The sequence below is a fragment of the Schistocerca gregaria genome, chromosome 6, assembly GCF_023897955.1.
Source record: "Schistocerca gregaria isolate iqSchGreg1 chromosome 6, iqSchGreg1.2, whole genome shotgun sequence".
Lineage (NCBI taxonomy): Eukaryota > Metazoa > Arthropoda > Insecta > Orthoptera > Acrididae > Schistocerca > Schistocerca gregaria.
The window spans coordinates 86,397,209-86,409,442 of NC_064925.1; positions in this window are offsets into that span (position 1 = coordinate 86,397,209).

Below are 12,234 nucleotides of genomic sequence, written 5' to 3' on the forward strand. Positions count from 1 at the left end.
TTGTTCTATTTTCAGGCCACTGTTCAATTCAAGATCTTGTCCCAGGTTGTGAAATTCATAAATAAAGAAAATTGGGCTGGTACGAGTAGAGCTCGCACTCTGAGCGTTCCGTACAACGTTAGTTACAAACAGTGTGTTTCTGAAACAGCGTGAAAAACTGTAAACATTGTTCCACTGAACAGTTTGAGGTAGAAACCTGAGTTCGCAGAAGCTTGTCTACCGCTTTGTCTAGCATTACTGTTTTCCAGCTAATTTACAACTAACATCCGTACACGTTTGCAAGCACTGTGCTGTTTATTTACATGTTCGTCCTTTATTTCCTGCAAGGAAACAAGGGAGACGAGCCTAATTATTACTTACTTTAATTGTCCATTAGGTGACTCTGTTAACGTATTTACATTGTCCCATGTCGTGAGAGGATGTGGATACGACATGACGGTGCACGCCTCACTTCAGTGTGGGTGTCCGCACCCATCTCTGTGCTATATTTCCTGGACACTGGACTAGAAGCGAATGTGAATCTATTCCTATTATCTCCTTAAGCTGGCTTCTCTGACCCGAGATTTCCTATCTCAAATTCTTCAGTGGAGCATCCTCTGTGTCCTGTTAAAGTTTTGCACGCTCTTACCAGAACACCCTGTATATAGACAGTTCATCCATCCTGTGAAACGAGAATTACGACGATTTTCGCCTGTTAACGACAATGACACTGTCGAGATATCGGTCCCGGTAATTCCAAGACTTTCGAGAATGTTTTAATTCTTAGTTTTATATCGCATAGCAAATGCCTAAATAATATTTTTTGTGTGTCGTAATTACAAATTAACAACTTTCTGGCTTTTTTTACTTACACTGTGAAACCTTGCTTCTTGCCAAATTTCATGATTCTAGGTCAACGGGAAGTACCCTGAAGGTTTGATGAGCGAGTTCGCAAGTATCAATGTATGCGACATAAAAGGCCGAACCTTCTGACTGCATTGATTAGAACATTCAATTTTTTGCACTCTCAAGGGACCGTCATCCTTAGTGTGTGACATAAATGTCAGTTCGATGTTGCGGCGGTGCGGTTCTTTCCGTCCCTTTACGACGGACCTGCGCCCACCTGTGAACATTGTCCCAGCAGATCATCAGTAGGAAAGCACAGTGAAACCTACTGTACTTCGATGTGAATCAGGCTGCAATTAAAGTCACTAATCTACGTTTCGGGAGAAACACGAAATGAAAGGTTGGAAATGTCCTCACTTAATATATTCTGAAACTTAGGTGAACAAGTATCACTGCCAAGCCCGTGCTAGTCTTAACACAGTCACTCATAATTCGTTTCACTCACGTTAGCATGTTTACGGTGTTGCATTTCCCTAAAACGTAATAGCTACAAAAATACTGATCGTTTTTGATTGAGAATGCTCGCCAAATTTTAAGTCTGTCGGTACCAATTTCACTTACAGTTTTTAGCCACCGACGTGCTCAATACGCCACGCGGAATATATGTCTTATCTCGGCACAAAATTCACTTAAAATTCCGAAATTTATGCATACACATCGGAATAATTATGCCGTCACTTTCCAGCACATTTGATGTATGAAACACTGCTTGACCCGGCAACTTATCATTTCCATCGGAACTACTACTCCACACGTCTGATCTCTTTCATGGCTAGGCTTCGACTCTTTTCTAGAATACTCTAAGTCTTCTCTACCAGCAGAGAAAAGCGCGCGAAGAATATTGCTTTACAATTTGTCAGTTTACTCAACAGCCAATAGCAAAACAACATTCTCCCGCGTCAGTCCGCGCTTTTCATCAATAACCAATCGCAAAATAGTAAACTTAACGACTGCACTTTTTACCGACGTAATTATTTAATATGCTCACGATTTGTTTTTGTGCATAAAGTTATTTACTATCGCTATTTCTACCTGAATTAACTTTGTCTTTACCATAAACTTACTTTACAAACATATTCTACAAAAATTCCCTTTGTTCATATGTATACTACTTCGAAATGTTCCCACACTAAATCCTACTACGTAACTCATTAAACAATTATCTTCATATTAACCTTAAGCCACACCCACGCATCATTCATACTGCTAAAACACATTTATAACATTTTACCTGCACAAACAGACATAATAACACTTTATGAAAATACTAGAACAGTTTATAAAAACATTCTATTACTTTAGTGCACTCTAGTGGGCACAGTCGAAAATAAAATCACAGTCCCCCTATCCAGTATTGTCCTCTATCGGCTGATACATAAACTGTTGTGGTTGGCAGGAGAGCCAACACCGGGTTACTAAAGGAGGCCGAAATGCACGCGTTTTAGCTCACGCAGGCTGGCGTGTGGTCTGGAACATAACAAGGGAATTAGAATTGAGAAAAACGGACTTAGCTGGTGGAATACTTAACTTTAACCCATTAATGACGAACGTCGCTCTTGACATTACATGATTCACAGTATCAATAGTAACTGATAATGGCGCCTTGCTAGGTCGTAGCAAATGACGTAGCTGAAGGCTATGCTAACTATCGTCTCGGCAAATGACAGCGTAGAAGTCAGTGAACCATCGCTAGCAAAATCGACTGTACAACTGGGGCGAGTACTAGGAAGTCTCTCTAGACCTGCCGTGTGGAGGCGCTCGGTCTGCAATCACTGATAGTGGCGACACGCGGGTCCGACGTATACTACCGGACCGCGGCAGATTTAAAGGCTACCACCTAGCAAGTGTGGTGTCTGGCGGTGACACCACATTCCTCCCCCGCAAATCGGCGTACGGTTGTGGCATAAGGCTTCCGCCCGCCGTGGGGAGGACCCCATGTTGACGTATGCGACGAGGTGGGAAGCCTAACATCAGGCGAGGCTGTGCCACCCGCACCCTGCCATTGGGACCGCGGGGAGCTAGGAAACGCCTAAAAACCTGCTCCAGGGTGCACGGCAACATGCGGTGTATGCGCTCGTAGAGGGACAGGAGGGGCGGGGCCGAAGGGTCGACCTCCATCGGGCCGGGGCACCCGACGGGCGAAGACGACATATGGTCCGGAGCGGGCAAGAGTTCCATGTCGGAGGACAGCTGGTCACGGGAAGCGATCGGCGGCGCGTGACCCAGGGAGGCGCCCGGCGGTTGCAGCGACGCGTTCACTGCGGGCGGCGCCGGCGGGAGAACAGACGGCGGCGGCGGCGGTGGCGATGGCAGCGGCGCGTCGCCATGGGGCAAAATGGAAGGCAGCGTCGGTAACACCTGGGGCTGAGGCAAGCCTGTAGATGGGTCCCCAGAATGCTGACCGGACGGCACCGTCGCTGAAAGCAGACGGCGAGCAGCAGATCCCGTGCGACGACAGAGGCCCAGCTGGTTGAGATGCCGGCGCACCTCACGAGAGGCCCCCAAAACCAGATACATAGCGCGTCTGAGGCAGCGAAGAATGCGCCCTTCGAGCCAACGCCGTGAACCTCGGTAGTGGCGATAGTAGACAACGTCGCCTAGAGCAAAAGCAGGCGTCTGCCGCTGCACAGGAACCTGATGCGGTGGATGTAGCAAAGACATCAAGGTTCGATGGTGACGACCGTGGAGCAACTCAGCCGGCGAACGACCATCTCGAGGCTGAGAGCGACACGAGGACAAAAAGAGCAATAACGCGTCCTCCCGAAAATGCGACTCTTTCAACTTCAACATCTGTGGCTTGAAAGTCCTGACCAATCGTTCAGCGGCACCGTTTGACTGTGGCGAAAGCGGCGCGGACGTCAGATGATGAATACATTGGCCTTGCAGAATGACTGAAATTCTGCGGACATGAATTGTGGGCCATTGTCGGAAACAATAGTCTGTGGAAGACCTTCAGTGCAAAAAATAGCAGATAACGCGTGGATGGTGGCAGATGGCGTCGTGGAAGACATCCGGACAACAAAAGGAAAATTACTGAATAATCTACCACAACCAACCATCGAGCATTCCAGAATTCCTGAATGGATCAGCAAAATCGATGTGTAAGCGTTGCTAAGGGGAAGTGGCTTTTGGCCATGCAAAGAAATTCCAAGGTGGTGCTGACTGGTGTTCGGCACACACCATGCAAGAAGAGCACATATTCGTAATGGCGGCATCGATTCCGAACCAAGTACAGTGCTGACGAGCAAGTTGTTTCGTTCTCACTATACCCCACTGTCCTTGGTGGAGAAGCTGTAAGAGGACTGAAACGAATGTGGTACCACGACCCTGATCATTATCAGAACGCAACAGCAAAACACCACGTCGTACAAAAAGTCTCTCCTTGTGAGCAAAAAATCGGCGAACCGACGGGTCCCCGATCCGTGACTTTGACAAGGGCCATTGCGTAGCAACAAAACGCAGAACGGGAGCAAGGACAGGGTCGGCAGCTGTGGCTGTAGCTACACGACGTAAATCAATCGGAAACGATTCGACCACGTCATCGGTTTCCGCATCAATGAACATGCAAGCAAGTTCGGAGGAATCGAATGCCCTATCCGCAGCAACAGGCAAGCGGGACAACGCATCGGCGTTTCCGTGCTTAGCAGTGGACCGATACAAGATATCTTAGCGGTACTGCGAGAGGAAAATAGACCAGCGAATGAATTTCTGCGCTGTACGTGGAGGTACAGGCTTGGTCGGATGAAAAAGCGATGTCAAAGGTTTGTGGTCTGTGATTATGGTAAAGTGACGACCATACAAGAAATCATGAAACTTTGTAACACCAAATACGAGAGCCAATGCTTCTTTCTCGATCTGTGAATAATTTCTTTGAACAGACGAGAGCAATTTGGACGCAAAGGCAATAGGGCGATCGTGCGATCCATCATTGTGCGCAAGCACAGCACCGATCCCGAAATCCGATGCATCCACCATCAACAAAAGGGGCTTCTCGGGATCTTCTCGGGATCGAATGGCGTAAGGCAAGTATTAGAAAGCAACGCCGATTTCAACTGGCGAAAGGTGCGGTTGCATTCCGTCGTCCAGACGAACGGAATACCTTTACGGAGTAAGCGATGAAGCGGATCTGAAATGGAAGAGACGTGTGGTATATAACGGCAATAATAATTAATTTTTCCCAGCACACTCTGTAGCTGCTTCAAATTCTGCGGCGAAGGCAAGTCTTGTATAGCACGAAGGTGCGTGGTACTGGGATGTGTGAGTTGGGCATTGATTACATTTCCCAGGTATGGCAAATCACGAGCAAAAAACACATATTTGTCCTTCCGCAAGCGAAGACCATTTTGTCGCAAGACCTGAAATAATGTTCTGAGATTGGCCAAATGTTCTTCTTCCGTCTTTCCAGAGATCACAATATCGTCCAGATAATTTGCTGCAGTAGGGACCGACGCACAAACAGTTTGTAGACATTGCTGAAACAATGCAGGGGAGGATGCACACCCGAATGGCACTCGTTTGAATTGATACAACCCAAGATGCGTGTTAACCACCAAAACGCGCTGGGAGTCTTCGTCCACCGGTATTTGCAAGTACGCATCTGCTAGGTCCAACTTCGAAAAATATTTACCCGGGCACAGTTTGTCAAAAAGATATTCCGGGCGGGGTAAAGGAAAAGTTGCAATCACTAGTTGTGGATTCACTGTTGCCTTGAAGTCCACACAAAGTCTCAACTTTCCGGAAGGTTTTGGCAAAATTACTAAGGGTGATGCCCAGAGAGAAGCCTGCACACGTTCAATCACACCTTGTGATTCCAAATCGTGTAATGTTTTTGCGACCTCATCACGCAAAGCGTGGGGAACATTGCGCGCTCTGAAAAATTTCGGTTGCGCGCTTACTTTCAGTTCCAAGTGTGCTTTATAGTTCTTAGCGCAACCGAGGCCAGGTGCAAAAATGTCTGCAAATTCTTCACATAGACGAGGAACACTGTCTGAAGGCACCGACTGGTTCACTGATAGGACCTGATTTACTATAGAGAAGTTAAACAACTGAAATAAATCGAAACCGAACAAGTTCACTGCAGAAGAAGAACGAAGGACGTAAAATGACACAAGTTTTGTTTGTCCTTTGTATGTTGTAAGAAGGCTGCACTGCCCTAACACAGGGATCTCTTGACCCGAATAGCTACTTAACTTAACATTTGCGGCACGCAACGGAGGTGTGCCCAGCTGTTTGTACGTGTCTTGATTGATCAGTGAAATTGCAGCTCCGGTATCGAGCTGGAAAAGTATCACTTTGCCGTTAATGGCCAAGTCCACAAAAAGTTTATTGTCCTGCTGCCGACAAGAGCGACTGTCTCGTGCATCGTGAACTGACACTGGTACATAATCACTTGCGACTTGACGGGAGTTCCGGCGATGTCGACGGACACTATTTTTGGGACGAACACAGTCACTGTTAGAGAGAGTGTCACTGGGCGGAGTGGAATGAACTACATGAATTTCCATGGGCGAAGTTTCGCGAGCCTGCGTATCCTTGGTTCGATTCCTATTCCGATGTGACGCAAAGGGCCTGGAACGGTTTTGAGCTTCCGATCTGAGCTTTTTCTGGCAAACACTCTGAACATGTCCCTTTTTATTATAATAAAAGCAAATAGCTTGGCGTGACGGGCAATTCCCACGCGAATGTTTAGTAGCACACCGCGGGCATGATTTGATCACTGCATGTGTTTGCCGGCGCGGCACACGTGGATGAGAGCCTGGCGGCAGCGGCGCGGCCGGGCGCGAGGGCCGTTTACTGCTCCGTGCAGCTCGCCCGGCGGACCGGTTAACATGACACACTGCTGGCGAAGTTTCAAATGATTCCTGAGCAAAGTCAAGTGTGTCCTGCTGATCCAAGATGTCCATCACTTGTTGAAGGGAGGGATTTACTAATTTCAAAATCTGTTCCCTTATACGAACATCAGAAACCTGTGCAATTGCATCAAGGACCATAGTATCTGAATAAGGGAGTCCACATTGACACTCAAAAGCACAATCACGAGTAAGGCCTTGCAAGTTTGCAACCCACTCCCGATTAGTCTGACCTGCCGTAAGTTTTGTACGAAAGAAGGTATACCTTTTCGCAACTACATTGACTGATTTTTTGAAATATGCATCTAATGCAGACAAAATTTCTTCGTAGGACAGAGCTGCTACGTCGTGTCGGGGAAATAATTTGACTATCACACGGTACGTAGTCACACCTACTGAAGAAAGGAGAAACAGCTGCCGCTCGTTACCTTGAATTCTGTAGGCGGTGAGATGGAATCCAAATTGGCGTGACCACTCCGTCCAGCTTTCCAGTGCAGCATCAAAAGCAACAGCGTGTTGGGGCTGCATTAGCGGTGAAGCGGCTGGTGCCGCATCGTTTTGCATCGCACGTTGACCCTGGACGAGCTGTCCAAGAGCATCCAGTAAGGCCTGCGTCTGCTGATTTTGTAAGCGATAAAATTCGGACAGTACATCTGGAGATTGTGGCGAAGCCATTACACAAGTAAATCAGGGCAATTGAGATAAAAACACTTTTACTCTCGTCGCCAATGTTGTGGTTGGCAGGAGAGCCAACACCGGGTTACTAAAGGAGGCCGAAATGCACGCGTTTTAGCTCACGCAGGCTGGCAGGGAATTAGAATTGACAAAAACGCACGTAGCTTGTGGAATACTTAACTTTAATCCATTAATGACGAACGTCGTTCTTGACATTACGTGATTCACAATATCAATAGTAACTGATAATGGCGCCTTGCTAAGTCGTAGCAAATGATGTAGCTGAAGGCTATGCTAACTATCGTCTCGGCAAATGACAGCGTAGAAGTCAGTGAACCATCGCTAGCAAAGTCGGCTGTACAACTGGGGCGAGTGCTAGGAAGTCTCTCTAGACCTGCCGTGTGGCGGCGCTCGGTCTGCAATCACTGATAGTGGCGACACGCGGGTCCGACGTATGCTAACGGACCGCGGCCGATTTAATGGCTACCACCTAGCAAGTGTGGTGTCTGGCGGTGACACCATATAAACTCGTCACCATATGTCACTCTCCAGCTCGGAGACACATCTCCCACTTAACTGCCTCCAAGGCAGGATCGTTATATGGCGCTACGCCTCAATGCGTCCACCCGTTCCTGAGAAATAGTTTTCAACAGTTGGACAGTCAGACACACAGACGTTCAACAAAGAGCCCCTTTAAGGGTTTTTACCGACTGAGTACGAAACCCTAAAAATGAAGAGGAATGTTCTACGATGGAAATGTGGAAAGAGGGAAAGGACTGTAAGTCTAGAGTCCAGACTTTTCTTTACGTATATATTTCTGATTCATTAGTCATGGTGCATCCAACTCCCAGAGAAAATATGATTTATAAGAAACTTAGTACTTGCTGTCATGAGATGAAGGATTACTGCTACACATTGATCACCACATGTGTAATAGATAGAGTTTAGCACCAACAGACATTTATTCTACAATTGAATGAGACAGAGAATATTAGATACACATGAGGTGTATTCTGATATCAGTCTGCAGTTAGTAGTGTCTACATGTTCACATGAAACACAGCAAAAATGCAGACCTAAGCGCTCTGCAATGGTGAACAGTGTAGAGAATTACATAGCCATAACCTGGTGGAAAAAGTTTTGGAAAGCTCCGGCTGCATGCTGCTTGCTCTCTGTGCTAGGCACCACCTGCGATCGGTTTTTCTAACCACTGAGAGAACAATGCCTTTCTGCCAGCGGAACCGAAAAACTGAATACCAACCGCGCGGAAGTCCCCGTGACGCTACGGCTTGTCATTCTCGACAAATTGACGTTAACAGCCCCGTCCTTTGCGCAAGCCAGAGAAGCATCGACTTCCCAAATAGAATACGTACTTTGTCAGAACAACTGTAATAGGCCGAGCATCAGGTGAAGTGAGGAAAAACAAGACGGGGATACGCGAGCAGTGGTTTATGTTAACATGAAACACTGCTACATTTATCGGCTGCTACATGTGGGAAGACTTTAATATCTCACTTCTCTGTTACGACGAAAGGTTATAGAACTAGCAGTGATTTTTCGGCTCGAAGCACGTAAGTATGTTAGGTAGACTACTGAGTTAATACAGGCAGTAATTTTAAGACAAATCTATGGAACTACAACGACTGCTATATCATGATTGTAAAAGTCAGCCTCCCCGAGTTTATTTTTGCTAACGTTGTCACCTCTGTCGGTTGGTAGATTATCAGAAAAATCCCAGGTAGCAGCGGTGTGGGTCACGCGATAATAAATAATGGTACGTGTCAAATGGCCGATGATGTCAACCCCCGACTTGGAAGAGAAGTTGGACAGAATGGATTTTTTTATTTAAAAGAAGTTATAAGATGAGCGACGACAGCAGTAAAATGCGAATAACAGTACTAGTATGGTATTCTGCCAAACGGCAGGTCTTATCATGGGTTAAGCCTCTTTCACTTTTCTCTGTTCCATAGCCAGTCTTTTGATTTCTGAATATTTGTCTCCTTTGAAATTGTCCAGCATTTGATATCTTCTTTTTCCTCGTCCACTTTTTCCCTCCACCATTCCTTCTATTCCTTCCTTCAATGTACAGTCCCTTCTCAAACAATGTACCCGGTAGAGCACTTGCCTGCGAAAGGCAAAGGTCCCGAGTTCGAGTCTCGGTCCGGCACACAGTTTTGATCTGCCAGGAAGTTTCATATCAGTTCACACTCCGCTGTAGAGTGAAAATTTCACTCTAGAGACATCCCCCAGACAGTGGCTAAGCCATGTCTCCGCAATATCCTTTCTTTCAGGAGTGCTGGTTATGCAAGGTTCGCAGGAGAGCTTCTGTGAAGTTTGGAAGGTAGGAGACGAGGTACTGGCAGAAGTAAAGCTGTGAGGACGGGGAGTGAGTCGTGCTTGGGTAGCTCAGATGGTAGAGCACTTGCCCGCGAAAGGCAAAGGTCCCGAGTTCGAGTCTCGGCCCGGCACAAAGTTTTGATCTGCCAGGAAGTTTCATGTCCGCGCACGCTCCGCTGTAGAGTGAAAATTTCATTCTAATGTTGAATCCAAATCCGTTTTGTCTTTCTGATGACTTTCAGCATGTTTCCTTCTTCTCCAACTCTTCTTAATACTTCTTCATTCCTTACTCGTTCTTCTCATTTCACTTTTACCATTCTTCTCCATATCCACATCTCTAGTGGCTGCAAGTTTCTTTCATCTTCCTTCCTCAATGTCCAGGTCTCCTCACCATATAGGGCAACGCTCGAGATGTAACATTTGGCAAATCTTTTTCTCAGATCTTTGTTTAGTGGTCCACAATGTAATTTCTGTTTCCTCTTGAACCCTCCTTTTGCCATTACAATTCTTTTCCTAATTTCTGTTGAGCAATACATATCGTCCATTATTACACTTCCCAAGTAATTGTAGTTATTCACTTGCTCTATTTCCTCTCTCCCTATTTTCATATGGCATTTTCTCCCCTTTCCTCCAATTACCATGCTTTTCGTTTTATTCTTGTTAATCTTCATTACATATTCTTCTAATTTTCTGTTTAAACAATCTAACGTTTGTACCATCTCTCTTGCACTCTCTGCCATCACAAATATGTCGTCTGCAAATCTTATACGCTCCACTCTCCGGTTCCTATACAAACTCCTCTCCTTCCATGGAAGGAAAAATGGGCATTTCAGACAAGAAGGCAATGGAAGCTTTTAAACTGTGGTGTTTTAGTAGAATGTTGAAGATAAGGAATTGTGAATATGGTGTTGGAGGGAAGTGTGGGGTGTAAAAATCGTAGATGGGGACCAAGGGATGAATACGGAAGGCAGGTTGAAATGGACGTATGTTTCGGTAGAAGAGAGTTGCACAGGATACAGAAAGGAAAAGTCTTGCGCAGTATACACTAGGGTGGAGAGCTGAGTCAAACAAGTCTTCAGACTGAAGACCAAACAACGTGAGTCAAATACAGAGTTGAGGTCAGGTCAGAATAGACCTCCGCTCCGCAGGTTTAGATCCACGTCGTTGCTGCCTCAGATTTTGGTTTACTACCGTGATTTATGCCATTAATTAACCCTTAAATGACAAAATGTTTCTCCAGAATAACAATGAAATAATAGTAATCAGAAAACCTACTCACCTTGATATGTCTACCGTGAAACATTGAGTGGTAATTATTCATAGTAAATAGCCAAGAGAAAAACAACTTCTCATGATTACTAGTGGTATATCCACTGATCAGCCAAAACATTATGACCACTGCCCACCGCGACATTGGATGCCGTCCAGTGGCGTTGCGGGCACGAGACGTGGTACAAAATTATGTGAGTGGAGCAGACGCCGGCCGGTGTGGCCGAGCGGCTCTAGGCGCTTCAGTCTGGAACCGCGCCACCGTTACGGTCGCAGGTACGAATCCCACCTCGGGCATGGATGTGTGTGATGTCCTTAGGTTAGTGAGGTTTAAGTGCTTCTGAGTTCCAGGGGACTGATGACCTCAGATGTTAAGTCCCATAGTGCTCAGAGCCATTTGGAGCAGACACGGACAGGGAATCACCCTACCGGAGCTATGGACTGTAAATGGGGAAATCCTTTGTGAAAAGAGACTTTGACAAAGGGCAAATTGTTATTGCACAGAGCCTGTGAACGAGTATTGCGAAAACGGCGAAGCTGCTCGAATGTTCACGTGCTACTGTCGTGAGCGTCTACCGAAAGACGTAGAAGGACTGTGAAACTACCACTAGGACTAAATCGTTGGAAGACCACGATTCTTCTCAGAACGTGCGGTTCTGAGGCTTGTCTGCTCCGTAAAGAGGGATAGATGGTGATCTGTGGTATCTCTGCCGAAAGAGCACAATGTTGGCGAACGTACAAGTGTTTCGGAGCACACCGTTCATCGTATATTGTTGAACATGGAGCTCCGCAGCTGACCACCACCATATGTTCACATGTTGACCCAACAACACTGTCAATTACATTTGCAGTGGGCACGGAACCATTGGGATTTGACCGTCAATCAATGAAAACATGTCGGCTCTTCGGGTCAATCACATTTTTGTTACACTAGGTAGATGGTCGCTTCCACAAACTCCGTTCTCGAGGTGACCGGCGGCTCGAAATGGGCAGCGCGGGGTTCAGTTTTTTTGCTACGGGAGACATTCTCCTGTACCTGCATGGGACATCTAGTAGCAATCGAAAACATGCTGACAGCTGCAAACCACCTTCATCCCTTCATGCTTGATGTCATCCCCGTCGGCGATGTCATCTTTCAGCAGTGTAATTGTCCGTGTCTCGGAGCCAAAATTGTACTAAAGTGCCTTGAGGAAGATTATAGTAAACACACGTTGATGTC